The sequence below is a fragment of the Heterocephalus glaber genome, unplaced genomic scaffold (genome assembly GCF_053883595.1).
Source record: "Heterocephalus glaber isolate CG9 unplaced genomic scaffold, H.glaber_assembly_v1.0 deba00001442, whole genome shotgun sequence".
Lineage (NCBI taxonomy): Eukaryota > Metazoa > Chordata > Mammalia > Rodentia > Bathyergidae > Heterocephalus > Heterocephalus glaber.
The window spans coordinates 616,513-642,698 of NW_028258296.1; the positions used below are offsets into that span (position 1 = coordinate 616,513).

At 44.1% G+C, this 26,186-nt stretch overlaps 1 long non-coding RNA gene across 1 annotated transcript; it reads right to left on the reverse strand.

Annotated features, from left to right (window-relative positions):
- On the reverse strand, positions 1-26,186 carry LOC110348461 (uncharacterized). The gene is made up of 4 exons (XR_015451892.1): positions 25,943-26,186; positions 22,448-22,626; positions 3,486-8,780; positions 1-954 (listed from the first exon to the last, which is right to left on the reverse strand). It is a non-coding gene; the product is annotated as an uncharacterized LOC110348461 (long non-coding RNA).

The following is a 26,186-nucleotide window of genomic DNA, read 5'->3' on the forward strand; positions in this document are numbered from 1 at the left end:
TCGAGAAAGATCTACCTCCCTTCTTCCTGTCAGCCAGCACGTATTTGCTTTCTCCACACTTTGGTCTCTTGTATAAGAGAAACAGAACCTGACTTTGAAGTCCTTACCTCACTGTGTACCATGTGCATGTCCTGACAAGGCCCCTGCTTCACCGGGCCTCAGTTTTCTCGTCTATAAAACGGGCAGAGTTGCAGGCTGCCTCCCAGGACAGTCCTGAGACTCAGAGAAGATCCAAGCTGTGCAAATGCTGTGTTCCACACAGCCCTATACAAACACACACTATTACTATTATTATTACTATCACCATTGTTATTACACCGAGTTCTTTGGGCAAGACACTTACGTTAAACTGACACAGCACGTAATTGGAGTGCTCAAGTTAAATAAATGAAGTCAGCTGTCTGATTCCTTTAAGATAAATGATGTTATTACAACATAATTGCATAACCCCATATAGCTTACAGCAGCAAAAGGATGTGTATTTCACATGCCCTCCTATAATTATATCCCCATTATAATTTTGCAGTTAGTTGCGATGAGCTCTGGTCATGAAAACATGCCAATTTTGTATGGGATTGAAGTCTGCCTAATTTTAGCAAATTGAGAGTCACACAAAAGAAAAGAGATAAATACTATGTTGTTATTTTTCATTAGAGAATTGCTATATTAAGAGGCTGCAATCCAGCTGTGTTTGTTTAAATAAAAGTGTGATTTGAATACCTCCTACAGCTAATGTTCCTGCCAATGAATAAAAGATAAAAACTGGGCTCTGGTCGGATGGGAGTCGCTGCGTTCTAGCTGACTTGGAGATTTATTGTTCCACAGAAGGAAGTGGGAAGCACGGATGGTGACCACACGCAGCGGCCTTTTGTGTATTGTTTCAAGCCGCGCCACTAATAGATTTCTTCCACTGCGGCTCCCAGCAATTCAGCTGTGCTCAAATGCTCCACTTAACTGTGAAAAAAATAAGAATAAAATAGTAATTATGCCTCAGTGGCTAGTGCAGCGCAGCTCGGAGCCACAAGGAAGAAAGTAAACAGGAACAAGTATCGCTCAGGGAGGGAACGCGCATCTTGTTCGCCGTGATAATGGATCTGAGCCTCTTTCTTTCTTCAAACAGACCCTCTCCCTGTAGGCAGCACCCCCGCGTCTCCTGTGTTCTCCTGAAATCCACTGCCCTCCCAGCTGTTGTGCCCACAAGGAAAGAGCGAGGTGGCACCCAAGTTGTGGCCACCGTAGGGTGCAACCCGTGGTGCCAAGGGGCCCAGCACATGGGAGGTGACACGCAGGACATGCATTCCTCGTCTCTGAACCACAGGTCTGGCTGTTATTTTCCATGCCATTATCTCCCTTCTTGCTCCTGACAGTCATTTCTTGCCATCCTCCCCTTATGAGTAGCCAGGTATGATTGTCCTCATAGAATACACACACACACACACACACACACACACACACACGGCATTCTTCTCCTACCCAGGCCTGGCAAGTGCTACCTACCCGCTGGCTGACTTCCATTTCCTCTCCTCTTGTAGAGAACTTCTCTTGATTTTCATGACTGAATTCAACGTCATCCCCCAGCAATCTGCCCTGCCCTGCCCTGCCCTGCCCTGCCCTGCCCTGCCCTGGGTGCTCCAAGGACAGGATGAACACACCTTCCCTTGTGGCAGGAACACCATGCCACCTGCCATGCTGAGCCTCAGCTCAGGGCTGAACTATACCAAGAGACATCATCACAAGCACCCTGTCCCTGCCCTGCACTGGGGAGCATATCTCCGCCTTCCCTTCCTGCCTTTGCCTTCCCACTGATCCTTCCCATCCACCAGATTACAGCCGTCATGAGCAACCACTTGTGATAGCAGTGTATTTTCCAGATGTGTTGCGCTTGGATGAGGAGATCACCAATTGTACAGACATGGCTTTCGTGTGTCCTTGAGGGTGGGAACTGTGTCTTTTCATCATATGTGTGTCCTCAGGGCCCCAACCCTGCCTAGAACTTCATAGATGTATAGTAAATGATGGATGGATGGATGGAGAAAATAAACACAATTTAAGACTGATGACATGCAATAAGTGAAAACAACTTGTAATTAGAGCCAAAATGAGTGACAATCCATTTATAGCTGGAAAAAAAGGAGGCTCTTTATATAGAAAATGACCATTGTGGTAGAACTCTAAAGATCTCGTGACAAGGAGAGAATTCCCTAGGCCAAGATTGTGGTAAGAGTGACTCCTTAGCAAATGTACCAGAAGCGACACCATCCAAAGTGGAAATCTGCACATAACTAACCTCTGAAAACTTCAGAACTGTTTCCCCAGCTCTGCAGTTCACAGGCATGAGGAAAGCGTATCCCCAAAGGCTTTGCTCTGTTGCTTTTTACAAACCCAGATTTGAGTCAATCAGCTCACACCCACCGAGTACCCCTCTGGAGCTTGGTGCGGGTGTGCAGTGTGTGCCCAGTGTTCAGATGGGACAAGCGGACTAACAAGCTCAGCACTGCCACCACCAGGAATGAGGGAGGCATCACCTGCTTCCTCACAGCTCCACTGCCCCAGTCCAGGTGCACCTGGTGCGGGGCTGGCATTTGACTCTGCACGCAGGCTGCGGCACCTTAAGAATAGATTTTCTGTGTGTACACGGTAAACACTAGTTTAACCCTTATCTGTCAACGGGGAAAACTAAGGGGAAACTCGGTGTTCTAACCACCTTCTGCTTATCTGAAAATGGAGTTGATTCCACATACCTTATAGCTATGGCAGGAGATGTGAGAATAAAAAGAAATTCAAATGAGCTGGTAAGGATGGAAGGGGGAAGGAGGGCAAGGGATGAAAAAAGGATTAAGATGTGTTGCCAGGGCTTTCGCTCAGTGGCTCCAGTGCCTGCCTCGCAAGCGCAAGGTCCCGAGTTCGATCCTCGGTACCAAAAAAAAATATGTTCTGTTCATGTATGAATGTAACCATTAAGTATTGCAAACATGAACTAATAAAAAACCCAAAACGGTAAAGAAAACATGGATGTGCTCCTGCCTCGGGTTAAAATGCCGTATTCAAATGATGTGGCACGCGGGCAGTTCTAAAGCACCGGGTGTGGAAGTCGATTTCGTTAAGACCCAGCAGAGGCCTGTGTGGCCGATTGCCAAAACCAGGGGTGCTGGAAGGTTCAGGAAGGTCAAGGAGTCATGCTTATACTGTCTGAGTCAATTGCTTAACCAAATGCCCGAAGTCCAAATAAAATGTATTTAAACAGTAACCGTCACGATCAAATTAGAGTACGTGTTTTTTCTAAGGGAACAGCACAGGGACCAACTAGGTATGAAAACCTCAGAGGGATCTGAACAGCAGGTTTCCCACCTAAGAAGATATGCAGAATGGGTCCATTCCCGCCATCAGAAAGGATGATCATTATTATCAGCACTGATAACAAACTGAGCTATGGCAACGTGCTGAGGTGCTGGGCAGACATGGTTTGTCAGGTGGATGATACTCACCTCCATTCCATGCGGCAGTTACTCTGGCTGCATCTTGCAATATCTAGAAGCAGGCTGTAGGGACTGAGCGTGGGACCTGCAGGGAAATGCTGGCAGGGAAGTGTTATAGCGATGCTGGAACATGCGCCTGGGGACTCCCTTCACACTCCAAACGGAGAGGGCACATCTTCATGCGGAGCTGAAAATAGCCACCAAATCTCCAAGGCTTCTTCACTTGGAAGAATTTGGATAGAGCATGTTGTGAGGCATCCTCCAGGGAATTTCTTGGAGATTATCATTTTTCAAAAGGGATAAAATGAAAGTAAAGGATGACAGCCTGGATGGCACCGTGAGGCCTTCTAATGCAAAGGAGGAGAGTGTTCTTTGTCCAAACCAGCCCGGACCATCAGTGGCCTGTGGGTTTGCGACCAGGACACAAAAGAGGGCCAGGCCTAGGTGCAGGGGCTTCAAGGGCCCGTCCTCTGGGTCTGAGGCCTCCGACTTCAGATCCCACTCTCAGCTTTCACCTTCTGAGAAGGCTGCTCCCCTCTGCCTGGTAGAACATAGCAGCACAGACCTTAGAGAGGCCTTGGGGAATAGTGGTGGCTCTGTGGGCCCTGGGGCTGCTCAGCATCTCAGAGAAGGCTGAGCTGCAGAGAAGGAAGCACAGAGTCCCTGAGGGCCAGCACCTGGTGTCCTCTGTGGAGAGCAGAGAACGTCCACGGGGACTGAGTTGGGAGATTCCAGAGGACTCTGAGCCAGAGCTGGCCCTGCAGACCCAGGTCTGCATCTGTCTTGGAGTGATGGTGGCCAGGTGCCCTCCTCTCTGGCTGGCCCTGGGCAGGTGGCCCGGGTGGCTGAGCAGAGCCTGGCTGGTGCAATTGCTGCGGGATTGTAGGAATGGTCAGTTTCCTCCTTCTGGAAGTCTGAAGCCAATTCAGTGTGAGATCCTGGTCATTTGAGAAAGAGTCAGAATGAGCACCAGGAGAAGGTGAGTGCGGACATATATTTTCGATACCCTGGATGAACAGGAACAGGAAAGTTAAGGAACAAAGAGGATACAATGTTTTATCAGCAGTAGCAGGAAACCACTGAGATGCTCACCGGTGTTGCACTACAAACAAGCAAACAAAAACGTTGTGTGCTCAGCTAAGTCTAGAAAATCTAGTCTCCTGTATTTATATCCATCTTGAATAACAACTCATATTAGTACATCAAATGCTCAGAGAAAGCTTATAATTTAAAAAAATTTAATTTTGTTCAATCTCATATTTAATCATGTGTTTGGATATTGTTTTATTTCATTCTACTTTTAAAACACAGTACCATAGATGCCTCTCGAAGCCCCAGTGATCTTATGCGTTCCAGATAGATTTGGAGAGCTGAAAGTGACAGCGTGGCTCCCAGCTCCCGAGGGCTCCCCCGTCTGAGGTCGAGCTCCCTGTGTGTGATCCTCATCTGGCTAACTTCGGCTCGGCCATGGCACCACCTCCTGAAAGCCTTCCCGAACTGTCATCCCTCACCCTGCAAGTGAGTAGGTCCCAGGGTTCAGTAGGTGACCGCAGGTTGGATTCTCCTTGGTGAGAGTCTGCTGTCCCTCCTGAGCTAGGGGTTCCTTAGGGTCAGCCCCACACCTGCCCTTCACAGGATTGTTAAATTTGTTCAGCTAAACTTCAGCGTTGAGTCTGATGAGACTTCCCACCCAGGTAATTTTGTAACCCTGCCTCGGTTGTCAGCGCAGTCAGAGCAGCTCACAAGACAGGACAGCTGGAAACACAGCTGCTTGCTTGCCAAACAGGCAGCTCCTGTCCAGGGTGTGTTAGCATGCGACCGGAACCCTTGCTGTGTGAAGTTGTATCTCAACAGGAAGTTCAGGGGGCCTCCAGCCACCAGATTCACCACTGCTCTCCTGGCTGTGACTCGCCACATTCTCACCAGCCAGGGGGCAGGTATTTCAAACCCACACTGACACTTGGCTTCGAAATCTTCCCTGTACGGAGTTGTACGGCCTCATTGTCTGTTCTATTAGCCCTGTCTCAGGCGCACAGTGAGACATGTGGAGTTGCTTCTCTGTATTCAAGTGGCTTCAAAAACCAATGTTTTTTCAATTTTGATGAAGTCCAATATATCTTGTTCTTTTACGGCTATAAACTTTTTGATTCTTACCTAAGAAATCCTTTCCTACCTCAAATTTGCAAAGATGTCCTCCTATATTTTCTTCTGGAAGCTTTAAAATTTTAATTATTATACTTCTCTCCATGATCTACTTTGAGTTTTGTGTGTGTGTGTGGCGTGTGTGTGTCTCTGTGTGATGTAAGGGTCAAAGTATTTTTATTTTGGTTTTCCCAATGTGGTTATCTAGATCCTCCAGCATGACTTGTGAAAATACCAGCTTCCCAGAGGATTTTTTTTTAGAACTTTTGTTGAAAATTAATTGACCTAAAGGGAAAGTCTATTTCTGGATTCTCTTCTGATTCATTGATGTACCTCACTCCTTACACCAGTATCTCATTTTCTAGATCAGTTCTGCTTTAGAGCAACTCTTGAAATAAGAAATGTAAATATTATTCCAACTTTATTAGTTGTTTTTTTTTTCTAAACCGATTTATCTATCTTGTGCCCCTTGGCATTTTCATATGAATGTTAGAATCATATCATCAATTTCTACATTTTAAAAACCCTGCTGATATTTTGGCTAGCATCAGGTTGAATTTAGATCTTTTTTGGGAGAATTGGTTTCTTTCAAAGTTCTGAGGATGGTGTTTTGTTTCCAGTGTTTCTGGAAGCAACGTGTTACCATGTTTAACTTTGTTTCTCTATATGTCTCTTTTTTATTTAACTTGCTCTAAAATTTTTCTCTTTATCATTAGTTTTGAGCAATTTGATTATAATATCCCTTAGTGTGCTGTTCTTCATAGTTTTTGTACTTGAAACTACTGATCTTGATTCTGCATGTTTATAATATTCATTACATTAGAACTATTTTGGTGACTATATCTTCATGTATTATCAAATATAATTATCTTTCCTGTGTCCCTTCCAAGTCTTTAGGGACTCCAAATACATCTATGGTAGCTGGCCTGAAGTTATTCCCAACTTTACTTTTTCTCATTTTAAAAAAATTATTTTTTCTTCCTTTCTCCCTCTTCCTCCCGTGTTTATTTTTGGTAGCTTCTATTACTATATCTTCAAATTGACTAAAATTTACTTCTGCAGTCTCCAAGCCGCCATTATTACCCTCAAATTTATTTATCATCTCACTCATGGTCTTCGCCTCCAAAAGTTGCCTGGGGTCTTGGTATATTTCTGCTTCACTCTCATACCCATCTGAGTCCACCTGTCTGCTGGCTCTCGCCTTTATTAGCTCTGGGTCAGTATCAGTAGATTAATTCTTTGCCTCAGTGTATTTTCCTTGTGTGTTGCATGTCTGGTATTTTTAATTTAATGCCAGATACTGTGAATTTTGTCACAATTTTGTCGTTTGTGCTGTGTATTTTTTGTATTACAATCAATATTTATAGATTTTCTTCTTGTGTGAAGTCAAGTTGACTGGGAACAGTTTATTCCTTTCAGATCCCGCCGCTTTTAAGGTTTGTTGGGTGGGATCGCAGCAGTTCGTGGTGGGGATGTTTATTCCACACTCCCGAGGTGAGCTCTGGGCGCTCGGCCCAAGCACGAACGAGCCCTGGGTTGTAAAGGGAGGGCGGACAGGAGCTCCGGTCCGCCCGTGTGAGCGCGCACGCCTTCCCTGTGGACACGGCTGAGCTCCGGAAGGTTGCAGAGCTCTCTCTCCGCTCAGCGCTCTGCCCGCTGTACCCTGACCTTCAGCTGGAGAAGCCTGGGCGCCGCAGACTCAGGCTCACTATCCTCAACTCCAGGGACCCGAAAGGCTCTGCTCGGGCTGAAATTGGCCTGAACACTGTTAGGTTACCCACGGGGAAACAGGTGAGAGTTACAGCGCTCTCTGGAGTCCCGCTGCCGTGGTGTGGACAGGCAGCCTCTGGAGCCCCGTACACGGATCGGTTCGTCTCACACTAAGGGACGGCTGGCTCTCTTCCTTGGTCTGTTCTTCCTCACCATCACTGTTCTTTTGGGCTCTTGTGAGTTTCCGCTGTTTTTGTCCCTCGCTCTCTGTCGTTTCTGGTGGAGAATGATCTGTCCCGTTGCCCCACCTTGACCGGCGTGGAGGTCCGCCCTGGAGACGAACCACTGCGCGTGTGGGACTCCAGAGAGTCACCTGTCCGCACTGCAGCCACGCGGACTCTGAAGCGTCTGCTGCAGTTCTTACTCCTGCTCCCCATGTGTAACGTAATGATGTTTTCAGGCTAATTTCAAGATTTTCTCATGTCCTTTTGGTTTTAGCAGTTTTAGTGTGCGATACCAAGGTGCTTTCTTTTAGGGTGGAAACTTTTAGTCATCCAGCTTGCTTTAGTGTGGGCTGGTCTGGCTTCTACTCCAGTGTCTGGCCTCCTTTTATATTTTTTCTCCTCACACTGCCCTCTCAGAGCATCCATCTCTCCTACACCTGTGACTCAGCGCTCCTTGGGCTGGTGGTGTGGGGTGAGGTAGTCGCTCTCCTCTGCTCCGATGAACCCCATTCCTAGGCAGGTACTAAATTTCCTGGGGCGGCCTTCTCAGTGTCTGCTCTGCTTTTCATTGATTTTACTCCATGTGCTACGTAAAGGTCTTTTTGAGAAGAAAATTAGCAGTTACTTTTTAGCTGTGAGGCGTTAGGCTCAGGTGTTGCTTCTCTGAACCTGCTTGTTCTTAGATAAAGTGGTAAACACCGGCTTTTAAAGATGCCTTTATCTACGACACAATGTTTGAGTTATATTTTTCTTATCAACATTAATGGATAATAAATAGTACAAGAATGAAGGAACTGAAGCTTTTGTTGACATTCTTTACACTTCTAGTTCTGCTTCTGGAAAAAGCAAGCTTCCTCAGCTACTATCCAGAGTAGTGAAAGGTAGACACTCACTGTTCAGATACGAGGGTGTGCTAGGACAGAAAGGTGAGAGCCAGCAAGATGCAGGCCCTGGATGAAGGGACCAGGAAGCCCTCTGCATAGCACATGGCTCCTGGCAGCAACAGTGTCCACTGAGCTGGAGTAACCGGAAGAGAGCTCAAGAAGACAAGTGGCCTGGGAATACACTCCGAAGTCAGAGGGTGCTGGTTTAAATCCAAGAGCTTCTATCTATAACATGTAGTAATTTGGGAAATGATTCGATTCTCTATACCTTAGTGTCTTTATCCGAAACATGCCTCTTGCAGATTTGTTGTAGGTATTAAATGAGACACTACAGGTGAAAGACCCTGAGAAATAAGAGGAAACAATATGTTTGTTTCAAAAGCATAGAAGGGGTGTGATCAAAACATAAGGCCAAGTTTAAATACAGCCTTCTAAGATTTTATTATAGTGAAGACACACTACCCTTAATCCCCCTCAAAACCCACACACACCTCTCCCACACCTACTGCATTGTTTTGTACTTTCTGAAGCAGTTCTGAAAGTCCTCTTTCGTGAGTCTCCTTGAGGCTACCTTGATGTCTGGAATCAGTTCAGAACATTATGGCAATTTCTGTCAGATAAAACATGATGGTGCATCCTCATCCACCTTATTCCCTGGATCTGTCACCACAAGACTTCCAGCTCTTCCTCAAAGTCAAAATGACTATGAAAGAGGAATGTTTTGAATGGATTCAGGACATGGAGGCGGCCAGGACAACACAACTGAAGATATTCAGGAAGGAGGGCTTCAGGACCTGCTTCGGAAAGTGACAAAACAATTAGAAACTGAAAGTACAAATGAGGATCAAAAGGTATGATTGATAATGTGAAACAGGAAGAAAAGGTCTAAAGGGGAAGTGGGAGGGGCAGGGGAAAGGAAAAAATACGAGAAAAGGAAAACATGGAAACAAAGTCTCTGTAAGTAGGGAAGGGTGGAGGGGGTGAAGTGAGGGCAGGGAATGGGGAAAATAAGAACCAAGATAATCATGTAAAGGTACAAGATCCCAAGGATGAATGTAGCTGGATTATATACCTAAAATGTACCAATAAACTTAATGGGAAAAACAATGGGATAAGTGGTTTGAAGCAAGGGGTACTTTGGAGGGGTTAGTGGAAATTTGTCTTTTGCTGTAATTTTTTTAACTTAAACATTCACTATATTGGTTGATCAGACCTCATAATAACAAAGTAGAAGGTTATTTACCGGAAAACAGTAACACAAGCCAAAACCAAGACAGAGCCAAAGCTCAAAAATCCAGGAGAGAGATGACAAACCAGACACTCAGATGCCAACATTAGGAGGTAGAGGTAGAACCCACCCAGCACCAACCAGTGTTCAGGACCAGAACTGACAGGTGTGGGGTTAATGACAGAAGTTTGCCTAAAGTGGTAGAGTGGGAAGTCTACAGGGAATTCTGGTCAAAGCCACCTCTAAGGAACCTTCCAATATTCTGATTTTTAACATTACAGGGCTTTGCCTTTCTAGTTCCTTTCTAGTTCTGAAGGATCGCAGGCAGTACAGGACAGCAGTTTATTCCTGGGTGTCACCCAGCCCTCCCTGGACAACTCAGCATTGTGACATTGGCCAAGTCGTGCATAGTGTACATTCGACACTCTTCTTAATTACTTGTTGCCTACACCCCTTCCCATGTTTGGAGTATTCTCCATCTTACAAATACTGACGGGACAAGGCCTAATTCCCACTGAAGCCAAGGACACCAGATGCTACTTTTCAGTCTCTGTAGTAGACAAAGCTTGGCCAACTGAGTCTGCAAAATCAGCAGCATAGGCCGTGGCTTTACACGGAAAGCTCACAACACAGAGAAGGAGGGCCAAAGGAGTGCACTCCCTCAAGGGTGTTGCTGTGGAATGGAATTCAAACCACACAACAGGACAGCAGCCAAGGGGTCTTCCCTGAACCAATGTCCTGGGGTTGATTTGGGTGGAGTTCTTGTTGAGTAACCTCTGAAGATGATTTGCAGATTTAAAGTTCTTCTAATAAGTTTCTTTATATAATCCTGACAAAGGCAGTTCCTTTATCCTGCAAGTTAGCACTGAGATGAACACATTGCTTCTTGGTATCAGTGACCTCACCCATGAAATGGGACAGTAGCCATCTCTTCCAATGGGAAGCTGCAGTGATTCAGTGAGCGAGGACATGAAATGCCTAAAGGAGTTCTTGAAACATAGCTTGTTCTTGGTAAATGTTTGCCATTATTATTGCATGCTTTGTAGTTCACAGGGAAATTTTGCAAATGCTATGTCATTGAAAGCTCAAAACAGCACCGAGGAAGATATAAATTTTATAATCTGAAAATTTAGGTCCCTTAACATTAAATCCCCAGAATGAAAAGAGATAGGGTTACTAAGAAAATTGAGAGTAGGCACAGTTACCATCAAGATGGCTTAAGAAAGAATAGGAGTAGATAAGATCAATGAAAGGAAGAGTTGAGAAAAGGGCACCATGATGAGAACTAACTGCAGTGCTCAGAGGCCCAGACAGGGAAGATGTTGTAAAGGTACACCGAAAAGATGAGAGCGCTGAGTTAGGGCAAAGCACACTGGATAAAAAGCCAGAGAAAACAATGTTTCCAGAAATGAGTGGGCAATTCGCCTGCTTCAGATTCCTGCTCATTTTCCTACTGAAGGAAGAGGGAACATGCAGGCCTGCAGGGAAAGAGTAAGAGGACTGTAAAAAAGGAAATGGGGCCTTGCTGACTCCACAGGCAACGGACACTCCAGCTCGGTGGCTCTGAGAGTATGCAACAGGTTGATGTAAAGTGTCCCAGAGGGTGTGAGCAAAGAAGGTGCAACCTGGCCGCAGTGCACAAAGGGCTCCAATACTGTGCACTCTCACAGGAGGACACTGCCAGTGGCCTGCTGGAAGCCTGTCAGCCTGGAACCAAAGTGAACACTGAGATTCCAGGTCACTTGACTTTCAAAATATGATCCTGGTTTGTTATTTTGAGTGGACAGCATTCAAATAAAAAATGAAGTCCAAAAGAGAGGTGTAGTCAGTGGCCAAGCAGGCGGAGTCAAGCCAGGGCTAGCACACCTCTGGGTCTAAGCAAAAGGAGGAAGCAATATAAAAATAAAGCAAGTACACGAGTGAGAAACAGCTGTAGGTGCAGGGCCAGGACCTGCATGAGCACTCACTGCTCAGACACGTCTGGCACAGCACACAGAGAACAGCAGACAGAAGACTGAAGACTCAGGAGAACCAGGGCTCTGAGGAGCGAGGAGGGACCTGGGGCTGGCAGGGGACGAGTTTCCGGGACCCAGCTGAGGAGCAATGAAGAGAGGACAAAAGAGGAAAGGAGAAAAGGAAAGGGCAATGGCCAAGATAAAGAAGCAAAACACGGAAAGGCAGAGATCTGAAGAAGAATTTGGAGGAAAAGGAAATAGGGGGAAAAGGAGGGAAGTGAAATTGAGGGAGAGAACATCGTACATGTTCAACAGCAATAACATGGCTACACTATGGGGAAGGAGAAAGAAGGTTAGGTCTGCATGTAGAACATAACCTGGTGACTCCAGACCAGCCATACTCGGGGGATGCTTCGGGTTAATGCCGTGAGTATCAGCTAGTTGTGTTTAGTGCATTTATAAACAGATATCTTTTGGCAAGTGAATCAAAAAGGCCTCCACAAGACAAGAGATTCTGGGCTGCAATCCATTCACTCTGTGAATTAATTGACTTTATTTGAACTCTCCTGTTTTCAGTTGGAGAATTCACTGTGAACATGTTGTACACAGCTCAGATATCAAATAGCAAATGTACTGCAGCCAGACTCTGGAACAGACCCAAAAATTGTTCGCTCGTCAGACAGGGTTTCTCTGTGATTGGGAAAGACAACCAAGAGATAAATAAATAAAATAAACAGCTAAACAATTTGATATGTTTTCACGTTTCTCCTTTTACTTCAGAAGCACAGGCTACACCAAAAAGTGAGTAATTTTACTTACTATCGAGAGGAGGTGGTAAATGACACCTTCTCTCAAAGTAACATTTGTCCCTCAAACCTCATTTCAAGTGTCTGTCATGTATTTCTCAAAATACTCTTTTGCCATTCACAAATCAGCTGAATTTCTCTCTTATAACAAATATGAGGTATAATCAAAATACACAGTGCATGTTTAAATTTTTAAAAAAACTATTACAGGAAAAGATACACTGCCTCCAAAATACCCTCTACACACACACACACACGCACGCACACGCACACACACGCACACACGCACGCACACTTGTCCCATCATCCTTAGCACTTTCTGAAGCAGCTCTGGAAGTCCTCTTTCCTGTGTCTTTAGTTGCACTGTCCTGGCTGCCCTGATGCCATGGGTGGTTTCCTTTCATGGTCATTTTGACTTTGGGGAAGAGCCAGATCTGGTGAATAAGGTAGATGAAGACACATTGTCATAGTCTAATTTGACAAAAATTTGAATAAATTCAAGACATTGAGGCAGCCATAAAAACAAACAAACAAACAAAAAACACTTACAAAAGAAGACTTCCAGAACTTCTTGAGAAAGTAGCAAGAACAATGTGATGAGTGTGTTGGAAGGTAGGGAGAGTTTTTTGAGGGAGATTTATGGTAATCTGTTACTGTTTAAAAGACAGGATCATGGTAATCTGACTTTTACAGGTAATGTTTAAATAGTTACACATTTACTATATTTTTATCACATTTGATATTTTATTGCATATAAAAAGTTTCTTTGTGCTGACAAGCCCATGGAGTGAGTGTTCTGGTTATTTTTTTTAAAGCTGATACATTTTAAAAGGTCACGCCACCTAACCTTGTAGCCAGAATTCATGAATTTACGAAAGATAGCAAAAGATAAATACTCTGGGTCTCTTATACCAATTAGTGGCTAGATGTATGGAGAGAGAGGGAATGAGAAAAATGAAACAAGAAAAAGAGAGCAAGGGAGGGAAAACAGTTTGCTGACTTCTGTGGGATGCTGTAAGAAGAGGTTCTGGGCTGTAGTGCAGCCCAGGGCAAAGCACAGATACGCTGGTCAGGTCTCCCCGCCCCTGCTCCTACAACTACACCCGGCCAGACCTGTGAATGTGCCCTCTGTCTGTGTTTTACTTTTCCAAAACCAAGATCTCTCATTACATGTTCATCTCCTTTTTATGGCTGACATTTGGGCTAGGTGACACAGGAAAGGGTGACAGCTTTCAGGGGTAAGAATGAGGCCAGGCTCAGGAGGTTTCAGTTGGGATCAAGGGCTCCAATGGCAGCTGATCTCAAGAGCATGTGTGTTGTGCTCTTGCAAAAAAAAAAAAAAATTGTCTACCTTTTCCCTATATCCTGACATTTTGTGGAAGGCTGAGCATAAGGGAGATAATTAATGGATCTGGTGGAGGAAATTTCAAGGCAGCTCAACTGTGACCATTAGTCACAATATGCCAGCTTGGCTACATAAAGAAATGCCTAGAGATTAGTAAAGTACACTTAGGGTGTGTCTGTGGGGTGCTTCTAGAGAGGAATGCAGTGCAGGCCAGCCAAGTGAGGGACAGGACCTGCACTAATTGTGGGTGGCATCGTGCCAGGATCTTACACCTCAAGTATAATGAAAACTAGAGACAGAGGAAGTCTGCTGTGTTCTTGTAGTTTTGCTTTTGAAAATCCATTCCATCTCAGCTAATGTGTCTTTGGCTTCTGGTGTCTTCTGTGGACATCAGACTCTGGTTTCTTTATGCTCCTAACACAGACTCATCCAGGACTCTCTAGGAAGCTTAGGCCTTCAAGTTTGGACTGATGCTGTATCCCTGATCCCTCTTTATCATGGCTTCAAACTTCTTGGGCTGAGCATCTACTGGATCCTACAGGTCTCCAGTGTGCAGACAGCCATGTGAACTTTTCCACCTACCTAATAAATCCCCTTGTGGGATTTCATGTATACATGATATTGATTCTGTTCCTCTAAAGAACCCAACCAATACACCAACATTCAGACTGTGGCATGGGTACTACTGGCTGCTTTTGACCAAATTTATAGTGCAGATTGGGGGGTAGGGACAAAGAAACAATTTTAAAAATTTAAATTTTGGTTCAGAGCAATCGTGTGTAAAGTTAAAGCTAAAAGAGGTGTGACTGCTGAAGAGATTATCACTACTAAAAGAAGTCGAGTGCTTTGTACAGGGACAGGAAGAAAGATGCCTTGAGGGCATCTCAGGATCAGCAAGACTCCAGCCATTTCAGGCTCCATGGTGTAAAAATGGAAATCTTTCATTTGAGAAGAGAGCTGGGCCCTTTACTCAAGAATGGCCACCTGAGGACTTTGTTTTCCAGGATTCATTTCACCACGCTCAGGCATCCAGACACTAAGTGGCTACTGCAGTCATGTCCAAGAGGACACGAGTACTGCTCCTACTGAAGTGTTCTTGGTGCTGTCCATGTGATGTTGGTTTTATCAGCATGCAGAATGCAAGAGTTGTGGAGTCATGGAGGCTTTTACCTAGATTTCAAGGGAATACCTGGGAGGCCAGGCAAAGAGCTCCTGAAAGGGAAGGATGTGAAGCTGTGGGAATGAAGCTTAAAGTGCAGGAGAGACCCTAGAATTCTGAAAATGACAGGAATATTGAATGTCAGCCATGAGCAGAGCCAGCCCAGGAGATAGGTCACGAAGGCTGCTACCAGCAAGGCCATAGGGTGGGGTCTTCCAAGTGTCTGGAACTCACATCTCAGGACCTTGTGTCACAGACACCAGCATGGAAGTACAGCCCCTGATGTTTTCCCTGCTGAACTTCAGTCTATGGTTTTCTATCCTTCTGTTTCTCTCTTTTGGAATGAAAATGTTTACCCTGTGCCAATATATCTTGTGATCATGTTAGTGATTTTTTTCAGAGGTTCACAGCTAAGAGTTTGCCTTGAGCCTCAGTTGAGACTTTGACTCGGACATTTGAAAAATACTGGAACATTTAAGACAAAAGAAAACACAGACAAATTGTACTGCATCAAGCTAAAAACTTCTCCACAGCAAGGAAATAATTACCAGAGTAAAGAGACAACCTACTGAACAGGAGAAAATATTTACAAAGTGCAGATCTGAAAAGGTCAAATATCCATAATATATAAGGAGCTCTAAGAACTCATTATCAAAATAAAAAACAAAAGAAAACAAAAAAAAACAATAAATGGGCAATAAATGGCCTTAATAGGCATTTCTCAAAAAAAGGCAAATGGCCAAAAGGTCTATGAAAAGCTGCTCAACATTACTAGTCATTAGGAAAATGCAAACCAAAACCACAATGAGATACTACCCCACTCCAGTAAGATAGCTGTTATTACCAAAAAGGCAAAAGATGCCAAGTGCTGGCAAGGATGTGGAGAGAAAGGAACACTTGCACACTGTTGGTAGGAATGTAAACTGACAGCCATTAGAAAAATGGTATGGAGGTTCCCCGAAAAATTAAAAGCAGAACTACCAAATGGCCCTGCAATCCCACTCCTGGTTATACATCCAAAGGAAATGAAATTATCCTGTCAAGGAGGCATCCATACTCCTGTATTTATTGCAACACTATTCACAGCAGCCAAGAAATGGAAACAACCTCCTTGTCCATCAATTGATGTGTGAATGAAGAAAAAGTGGTATATATTCACTATGAAATACTAGTATTCAGTATAAGAAAGAATAAAATGTCATCTGCAACAACATGGATGGGACTGGAGAGCATCATGTTAAGTGAGCCTAGTCAGGTACAGAGAGAAAGGTACTGCATGATCTCTCCCAAATGTCCTTATCCTAGAAGTTAACAGTAAAATGTTGGCTCCCAAAGGGTTGGGGAGAGGAGGGAATCGGGGAGGATGGGGAAAGTTGGCCAGTAGGTACTAAAGTATAATTAGGAAGTTCTGGCAAAAGAGGCCAGAAACAGGAAAACAATTTCTACAAGTTCTCACTCACACACGAAAGCGAAAAATGTTGATCCCATAGAAGAGTAGAAGACAGAAAGAGTACAGTGGAGGATGACTAAGAGAGGCCAGATAACTAGTACCAAATAGATAGACAGCTGGGTCCATGGCACACATCTATAAGCCCAGTTTCTATGGAGGCTGAAGCAGGAGGATCACAAGCTTGAAGCCAGCCTGGGCAACTTAGTGATACCCTGTCTCAACATAAAACATTAGAAAGGGATAAGAGAGGCAGCTCAGTGCTACAAAAGTCCTGGGTTCAATCCCTGGTACTGCAAAAAAAAAAAAACAACACAGATCAGAGGTATAGGTTTTAGGGTTCCACAGCATAGTAGAAGAGTAACTAGAGTTTATAACTTAATATATATTTTCTGAGGCACTAGAAGTGAGTAGTTCATAGATTCCCAACACAAAGAAATGATAAGAAAGGGGATGGAAATGCCAATTACCTAATTTGAACATAACATATTGTGTGCACATATTAAATTATCTACTGTGCCCTATAAATATGTACAATTAGGGATCAACTAAAAATAGATTTTAAAAAGTAAATACCATGGTCACATAGGTCTAATCCAGTAATGCAAAGCTATCTATAAGAAAAATTGATTAATAATTTCAATACATTAACTGACTATAGAGAAAAGTCTTAAAACACAGCTGCTAATGAGCATAACAGCACTCACCACCTGTTATCCAAGGTTGAGAACATCAAACTGACCTCTACGTTAAGATAATAAGTAGATGCAAGCGGCCTCAAACAGAACAGAATATTATGCAGCAAACAGAAATAATGAACAATATATGTGTAGGAAAGGACATAGATTTTGAAATTTAGGTGTTCACTGAAAAAAATAAACAATGATATATGCTGATTCATAAATCTACAAATCTATTCACTTAAACCTAAAAGCAATTTTCCAGGGGAGACTATCACTCAGTGCCAAGCATTAATCAGTTTCATACTCAAACATGTTAATCCAAGTGCTTCATCAAACACTGCACAAACACTAAGGAACTGAGGAACAGAGGGCCGAACAGCTTGCCTGGGGTCATGCCGCACCCTGGTGATCAGCAGAAAGAGCCCAGCAGGTTCACAAGCATGTCCTGAGCACCCTGGGCTCTTGGGCGAGGGGAAACTTTACAGGGGGTTTGGGGAGGGGAGGGGTGGGAAATTTTGTCCTGGAGTGGAGGAAGTCTGTGGTCCTCAGGGGTGTTTGGAGTCACAGGTGTTGCTGCGTGGGGCAGGCTGCTCTCCTCAAACCCGGCCTTGCCTTGTGTGTAACCGCATTGCCTGGGAAGTTTTTCTCTTCTGCTTGGGCAGGGGTCTGACAAGGCCAACAGGAGGTAAAAGAGTCCATGTGCCTTGTGTATTAATGTGCTTGGGCCATGCATAGGGTTAGGGTTAGGGCCCCGCATTCCAGCTTCATTTAACCACATCTACCTGTTTAGAAGACTTTTCTCCTGATACCGTTACACTGGGGGTAAGGTCTGTGGCCTGTGAACTGGAAGGGGCACAAGTTCATCCATACACCATCCTTGGAGCACAATCCCCTAATTCACTGAAGGTGCCACAGAATGATGCCGTGTGATGTGCTATAAAAGCCAAAGACTAATGTTGAAGGTGCTTCACTTGCCCTATCTCCTCCTGCTGAATACGAAGGGCCTGGAGTTGTCTGGGTTTATTCTTTAATTTACTTTTGCATAAAAAAGAAGCTAAAATAGTATTTCCATGGCAAGAGCTTGGGTGTTAAAGTTCAGCCTGAGTGTGGCTTCTAAGTCTGATTCTTGTCAGCTGTGTGACCTTGGGCCAAACGGGAAAAATAGCACCACTTTAGGATTCATTGAAATGTCAGAGAAAAAAGTACATAAATCATATGGTTCAGTATTTTCCTATTTCCACTGTTACCATACAATTAGTGGCTTGAACTAATATACATCCATTCTCTTATAGTTCTGGAAGTCAGAAACTGAGACGTCTCTTAGGGCTAAAATCAAGATGTTGGGAGTATCTTAGTTACTTTACTTGCTGCTGAGACAAAATACCCAACACTCAAAGCTAAACGAGAAAAGGTTTATTTCAGTTTACAGTGTGTAGAGGTTTCAGTCCATAGTCGGCTGGTTCCAGGGCAGGGTGGCCTGGCAGAGGGCATCAGGGAGGAGAAACCGGCCATGGCATGCCAGGTAGAAGGCAGCTAGCAGCAGCGAGCAGCTCTATCCCTTTATTCCATCCAGGATACAAGCCTACTGACTGGTGCCAGCCATACCCAGGGTGGGGCTTCCATTGTCCACACCCTTAATTCACATTCACACATCCTAATCCAGTCACCTGTGACCGAATGCGGCTTTGGGGGACATCTAGACACAGGCCATAATGTCAGCATTGGTCCCTCTTGAAGCTCCAGGAGATACGTCAGCCTTGCTGCAGTGCCTCCTAGGAGTGGCTACATCCCCTTCTCCTCACTGAGGAGCCCCTTCAGATCAGCTGAGGGGCCCTCCTCCTACTGCCGAAGCCCTTGGAGCAGCATCTGGTCTCCTCTCCGACTTCCTGCCTCTGTCTCGCAGGGCCCTTGGGATCACACTGTACTGGCCTAGATAATTGGGTGATCTCTGCATTCAGTCTCGAGCACATCTGCAATGTCCCTTCTACCGTATGCGACATTCTCGCAGGTTCTGGGATTTAGGACCTGGTCACCCTTATGGGTCATGATTCGGTATTCCATACAGCTGCAGTAAATCAGGGTAGGCACCTGCTGGTTTTGTCTGCACAGCACCCCCTATGCCCTCTAAATGGAAATGCAGATTTGGCTATGAGTCTCAATTCCTCCTTTTCTCCCTTAATAGAATCTATGGCTTCTGTGTTTGTCTAAAGTAGAGGGAGAGGATTCCTTTACCTGCCAATGTTGGCTCCATCAGGTGCTATGCTTTGAGCCAAGGCTCTAAATGGTCTTGCTTAGCCTGCCCTGTCTTGAGGAAAGGATTTCCTGGGAAACCCTTGGTTCCAGAACAAAAGACAGGTGGGACCAGCTTATCCCAAAACCATATTCTGAATCAGAGGTGCCCTAGATAACTTGTTTGGGAAACTAAAATATTTGCTGGATAAGTGCCTGAGATTTAATGGTATCTTTTATGCTACGTGATTGCAGAGATAGTCAACTAAATAAAATTCTCAACTTTTCTTGGAGAAAACTCTTAGGTTGGGTTCCCCAGAAGCAGGCACCCTCTCACGACTACTTGGAAAATGATTTTGGGCACATATTCCCAGGCAAATCTACAATGGGCGTCTGAGGGACAAGGACAGTATCCCAATGGCAGGGGATGAGTGTAGCTCAACTTCTCAGAAGAGCTCTGGAGACAGACAGAACCTCAGGGTGACTCTCCGTCAGAGGGGCTGCAGCATTTAGCATCCACTTCTGCCCTTCGTTGTATAGGGCTGCCTTCAGGGAATCAGGTTCCCCAGCTCTCCATGCAGGCAGACGCTGCAGGGACCCAAGGAAGCAGGGGCAGAAGACTGACAGCCACTTCTCCCAACTCCCCACCCTGAACTCAGGTCTGGTCATCCCACTCCCAAGGCCAGGGTGGATGTGGGACACACGCTGACCAATCACAGCATCCCACCCCTGAACTGGGCTCTCAGTCCAGGGACGAGCACAAGATCCAACCAAGTCTAATCAGAGAACGTTGCAGAGAAGTGATTAACTAGGAAAGGGGTGAGCCACCCGGTCTGAAGATGAAGGTGACCGGAAGCAAGCAGAACGGAGAGGACCCAGACCTGAGAGTGCAGGAACCCGACGTGAGCCTCACTCGGCACTGCAATTACTCGGTGTCAGTTGCAACCAGAAGTGTTCAACGTTCATCCGTATTTATGCAAATTGCTCCTAGAAGCCTTTGAAATATTAATAAGAAGGGTTTTCTTTGGTCTATTAAAATGTGATAGTCTTAAACTATAGTTGCCTGATTTCACAATCCTTTCCTCCTGGGGTCCCTACAGCAACTGTCAAGAATTAGGTGTTAATGCCCCTCACCATGTAGTCATAAATCTAAGGTGCAAAGGGTAAGTCCGAGAACTAACTGCCTCTCATGCAAGTGCTGAGCTGAGTTCTGAATTCAGATCTGCCTGCCTCAAAATCATTTTCTTTCTACTGTACTATTTTGATGGTTTTACTCAAAACAACTGAATCAACACATTCCAAGATTATTGTATGTAGAATCTCTGCATCTTCATTTCAGCTTGTGGAAATTTTACTCATCCTTCAAGCCACTGATCAAATCTTACTTGTTGGAGTCTCTGTTTCTTCAGTGATCTACCCTTTAAGGAGATGGGAAAAAATTAAACAGCAAAATATATGAAAATGTTCCCAGGGCAACATACTAGGAACTTAATAAACATGCTAAAATTCTTTTGCAGATTATTAAAACCAAACTCACAAGCACAGCCGTGACCAAGTCTTTACAGCTAGTTCCCAGGCTATTCTTATAAATGACATCCTTCTAGATCCGTAATCCTGGGGGTTTCCTTTCTTTTCCTTGTAAATGTAGACAGGAGTGAGGAAAATCAGTATCATTCTTCTGACCCAGTGCCTAGGGATGGGGAAGTATTTACTGATGATGGGGACAGGAAGGTGCATTTACTGGGAACTTTCTACATGCCAATCACAGCGCTCAGCTTTGTATAGACCGTAATCCTTTTAGTCATCAAAACCACCTTATGAAGAAATAGCACTAGCCTCGCTTACCAGATGAGAAAACCAAAACTCAGAAACATACGTAAGGAATCCAAAATCACTCAAGAAAAGGGAAAGACAACATTCCTGCAGAAAGTAATGAGCTTTAGAATTAAGAGAATTAAAACCCTATGAATTACTACTCATATGAAGTTGGGCCAGTAACTTTACGGCTTCACAGGAGCTGACTAAAATAACATCTAAGTACTGAACAGTGCTCGCACCTTGCCCTGCGCAGCAGAGGGCCTGTGTCTTGACCCTACTTCAGTCTGATTCCAAAGCCCACACTCCACCTTTCCCAGACACCTTGCTGTGGGAAGAACATGAGTTTTGTGCAGTGTCCAACTAGAAACAGAGTATTTATGTATTGATTGACTTTTATTTAAATGGCTTTCCCCCCAGAAAACCTTATCTCCTAAAGAGTCAATTGAAATTGTTAGCCTATAGGCATTTGCGGAGCCATGACATATGGGGCAGTAATAAAGAGAGATTAACCCTCTTCCGTATTTTACACTGCACCAGGCCTTGAAAATGAAGTCTGATGTAATAGATCTCTTTTGTGGATTTAATCATAGCAATCGTACCAAATGACTTCGTTTTCTGCATGTGATAACATCATAATGGCAAACGAAATCGATAGCATATTTCTCAACCTAATTATATGCCTTGCATTTCTAAACTAGTTTTAATGAAATACAATAAGTGGTAGTGTGGAAATTAGAAGAGGGCAAAAAATGAGCAGTTGCACACAATACTGTCAGGGACAGAAATGGAAATCTGAACTTCGTCTGTCTCTGAAAAACGCCTCCCATTGTCACTGTGCAATAAACCCAAAGAAAAGGGGGACTTATCCAAATGCACCATCATTTTGAGAACTACGCATTTTCACAGAACAAACCAAGCCTTTTAACTCAGAAATATACAAGGACCACCAGAAGCTCAACTACATGCAAACCTCAGCTTTCCCACCCTTACGACACCACCTCATAAGCACACTAAGACTGTCACATGATTTTAAAATAGCTTCTCTCCTTAATTTGAAGAGTAACTCATGAGCATTATAGAAAATTTGGAAAATGTTTAAAGATTAGAAAGAAACAAAAATATAACAACCCCAAATCCCACACCCAGATGTGACTGCCATTTCCCTGTATTTCCATCAGGTTTCCTTCTTAGGCACTGACATGTTTAAAAGGATACAATCATTTGGTTGAAAGCTTAGATAGTTCAAAGCAATAAGCAGCCCATAGGCAGACATTACTTAAAATGTTATCTTTAAAAAACTAAGTCAGTTTTCAAGGACTACTATAACAAAGCACCACAGACCTGGTAGCTTAAACAACAGAAGTCAACTGTCTCATCGTTCTTGAGGCTGGAAGTCTAATAGCAAGGTGTCAGCAGGTGGCTGTCTTCTCCATGTAACTTTGCATAGTCTTCTTTCTGTATATGTCTGTGTCCAAATTTCTTCTTCCAGGGGTCTGTGTTCCATTGGCTTCAGGCCTGGCCTAATGATGCAATAAGAGAATTATGGGTAGGTAACAGATGCCACTTCCATACTTTTCTAATAAAAATATGTACGTTAGCATAATGGCAGCTGGCTGTGCATCTCAGTAGCTGTGCTGGGGGAAGCAATCTTTCTGTTCACTCCTTGGATACAACTAACAGCAAGGTGTACGCACGTGTGTCAAAGTGTCAACAGGTGAGTTTTACCCATGTTATGCACCATGTTACATTTTTGTGTATTTAGAATTTGTTTCATTAAATATTTTCTTTTTATTTTTCTTGTATAATTAACCTAGTTCAGTACAATATCCCATGAAAATCTGCTTTTACAACTTTGGGAGGAGGTTGGAAGTGGGTCGTCAGGTGATTCAGATGCTGATGTTGACTTGGATGACTTGGATCTAAACCGAAGTTGTAACAGTGAGATGGAGCAAGATATGATAAAGAAGAGCAGAATGAAGACCTTGATTCAGAGGAGGAAGAAAGTGGTAATTTAAATGAACATTTGACTAGTTAAACTCCTACAAAATGGACATGTGTACCTGGATAGTTCATGTTAGAACTAGGTCAGAAAACGTTATTAGGTTCTTGCCAGGGGTGAAACCTATTGGATGGAATCCCAATACTACTATTCAAGGTTGGAAATTGTGTGTAACAGACAATATGCTACAAGAAGATGGTGTGAAATACACTAATAATGAAATACAAGTAAAGCATTCCATATGCATCAATAGTCACACTCAAAAATACATTTATCACAACACCTCACTAATTGAACTAAAAGCCTTCCTAGCAGGACTTTATCATTTTAATCATCAGAATTTAAAGGATTTATGGCGAACTGACAGATGTGACAATGAGATTTTTAGAACAATGACACTCAAGAGATTTGATTTCCTTCAAAATTGCCTAAATTTTGATGACAGAAGACCCACTTAGAAAAAAATCCAACAATTTGGCTGCTATTTGCTCATTTTTTAAAGGCTTTGTTTCAAACTGTCAAGCAATTTATATACTGTCAGAATACATGACAATTGACAAACAACTTCCATCATTTCATGGTTGCTGAAGTTTTCAGCAATATACGCCAAGTAAACCTTCCAAACATGGTGTAATAATATATGCCCTGGGAGATGTGAAGGCATTTTATACCCTGAATTTAGAAATTTATCCTGGAACTCAGGCACTAGGACTTCGTCGGTGCAGTAACAAACCATACGATGTAGTGAACAGACTGTTTGCAGCTATTTCAAAAAGTAACCCAAATGTCACATTTGACAACTGGCTCACTCGTTGCCCATGACATTTCCCAAAAGAACACCAGTTGACCAGCACAGGAACTAGTCCCAAGAACAAAGCTAAGATTCCTAAAGAAACGTTGCAAGTTCACAACAGGGAAACACATAGCACAATCTTTGGATCTCAGAAAGATGTCACATAGGCCTCCTATACGGGGAAGACAAACAAAGTCGTATTGACACTGTCAACATGACACCACGATGAGAAGACTGACAGTGAGGCAGCACTCCGCAGGCAGAGAGTGCGAAGTTCTCAGATAGTGGGGCAGGAAGTTCCTGTGAGTTCAAGGTCAGCCTGTGCTACACAGTGAGTTCAAGGCTCACCCGGACTACACAGTGAGGACCTGTCTCAAAACAGAACAAAACCAAACCGCTGATAGTGAATCCATCCTCAACACAAGTGAAGCCAAAAATGGTCACATTTTACAAGATGAAAGGCCGAGTAGATGCTGTTGAGGAGTTATGCAGCAACTATGATGTCACCTGAAACAGAACGTTGGCCAGTGGCTGTGTTTTACTCGATCCTAAACATGTCAGGCATAAATAGTTTTAGTTTGCCAAGAAAATAACAAGCACAAAATATCATGGAAAAATTTCCTTAGAGGATTGGGACTGGTATTGTTAATGATCAATTACAACAGAGGAAGAATGGTATGAATCTGCCCAAAGGACTCCACAAAATAATTCTTTCCTCCTTTTTTTTGGTACTGGGATCAATCTCCAGACCTCGTGCTTGTGAAGCGGGCGGCAGAGCCACTGAGCTAAATCCCAGCCTCTACAGAAGGATTCTGGAGCAGACTGGTGAGCAGACAGGTGAAACAGCACAAGAGCAGGAAGACCTTCTGGGTGTCCCACAAAGAAGACAGGAAAACCACACTCATGCGCTACTGGTGTGAGCGAGACTCATGTATGAAACATGCTGTTTTCACGTGCGGAAGCTGCCTCAGGTGTGATGATTGAAGTAAAGCTTATTTCTGTGGTAGAGTGTTATTTGTGTTTTCATTGCAGTTCACACAGGAATTTATTTCTGCTGTTATTTTTTAGGGTTTGTAAGTAAACAGTGGATGTGGAAAATGTTGATGCTTTTTTAAACACTACATATGTGATATTCCATTTTACTGACATTTTATTTTCCTGTTAGATGCACATTAGGTCACATCATAGGAAGCTCCTGACAAAAGAGGAAGACGAGAGGTGAGAGCACAGCCTGCCCAGGAGGAAGGGAGAGCGGAGCACACATGTCGCCAGTGTGGGCAGACTTGTGCGTGGAACACACAGCTGTCCTGCGTAAAGGCTGCCTGAGCGGGGAGAACTGAAGTGAGGATTATTTCTGTGGTGGAGTTTTGTTTGTATTTTAATTGTAGTTCACATAAGAATTTATTTCTGCTTTTTTTTTAAGATTTTGTAAGCAGGTAGATAATCGATGTCAAAAATGTTGACGTTATTCCAAACACTCGTTACATATTAAAACTTTATTATTTTATTCTATTGATACTTCATTTTCCTGTTAAGTACACATTGTTTAATAAAACTCATACAATTCAAATTAATAATTCATCACTAGAAATACTCCTAAAAAATAAGCGTGGGTGTCATACACGCCCATAACATATGCCTTTCAAAAAGTCTGCCCCATGCCCCTAGGCATTTATTAAATTTCAACACCTATTTGAAGACCATAAATCCCACTACAGTCAGAACCTGAATCCTGAGGTTTAGAGCTTCAAGACATAAATGTGGGTGGGAAGGTATAATTCAGATTATAAGGCCAAGTGTGGCAACACAAATACACTCTGCCAAATAATAAAAATATATCATGTTTCACCGGTGGCCTTTCAGCAGCCAGTGGAGAGGCGAAGGTTAGCAAACTAAAGCCCTGTTCTGGAAAGGCCTGGATCGGTCGGGAGGGAAGGACTGTTTGATACATGGAATTAAAGAAGGTGCTGTGACTCCGGGAAAGAACATGCCGAGGCTCGCCGCACACTAGGCATCAGAATAGCTTCAGGTTTAAAAACGATACCTGGAGAGCGGAGCAGGAAGACCCGGGAGGTTAGCGAGGGACGCAGCAGAGGCGGCCGGTGAGCTTCCCCCAGGTGCCCGCGTGGCCGGCGGCCTGAGTCGCTCCCGCGGCCGCAGAGAGCTTGAGACACGCGCTGGGCTCGGCGCGGGAGCTAAGTGGAGGCAGGCGAGGCTGTGCGCGGAACCACGGGTCCTGCACTGCCCGCACACGCACTGCGCTGTCACGCACTGCCACGTCACGCACT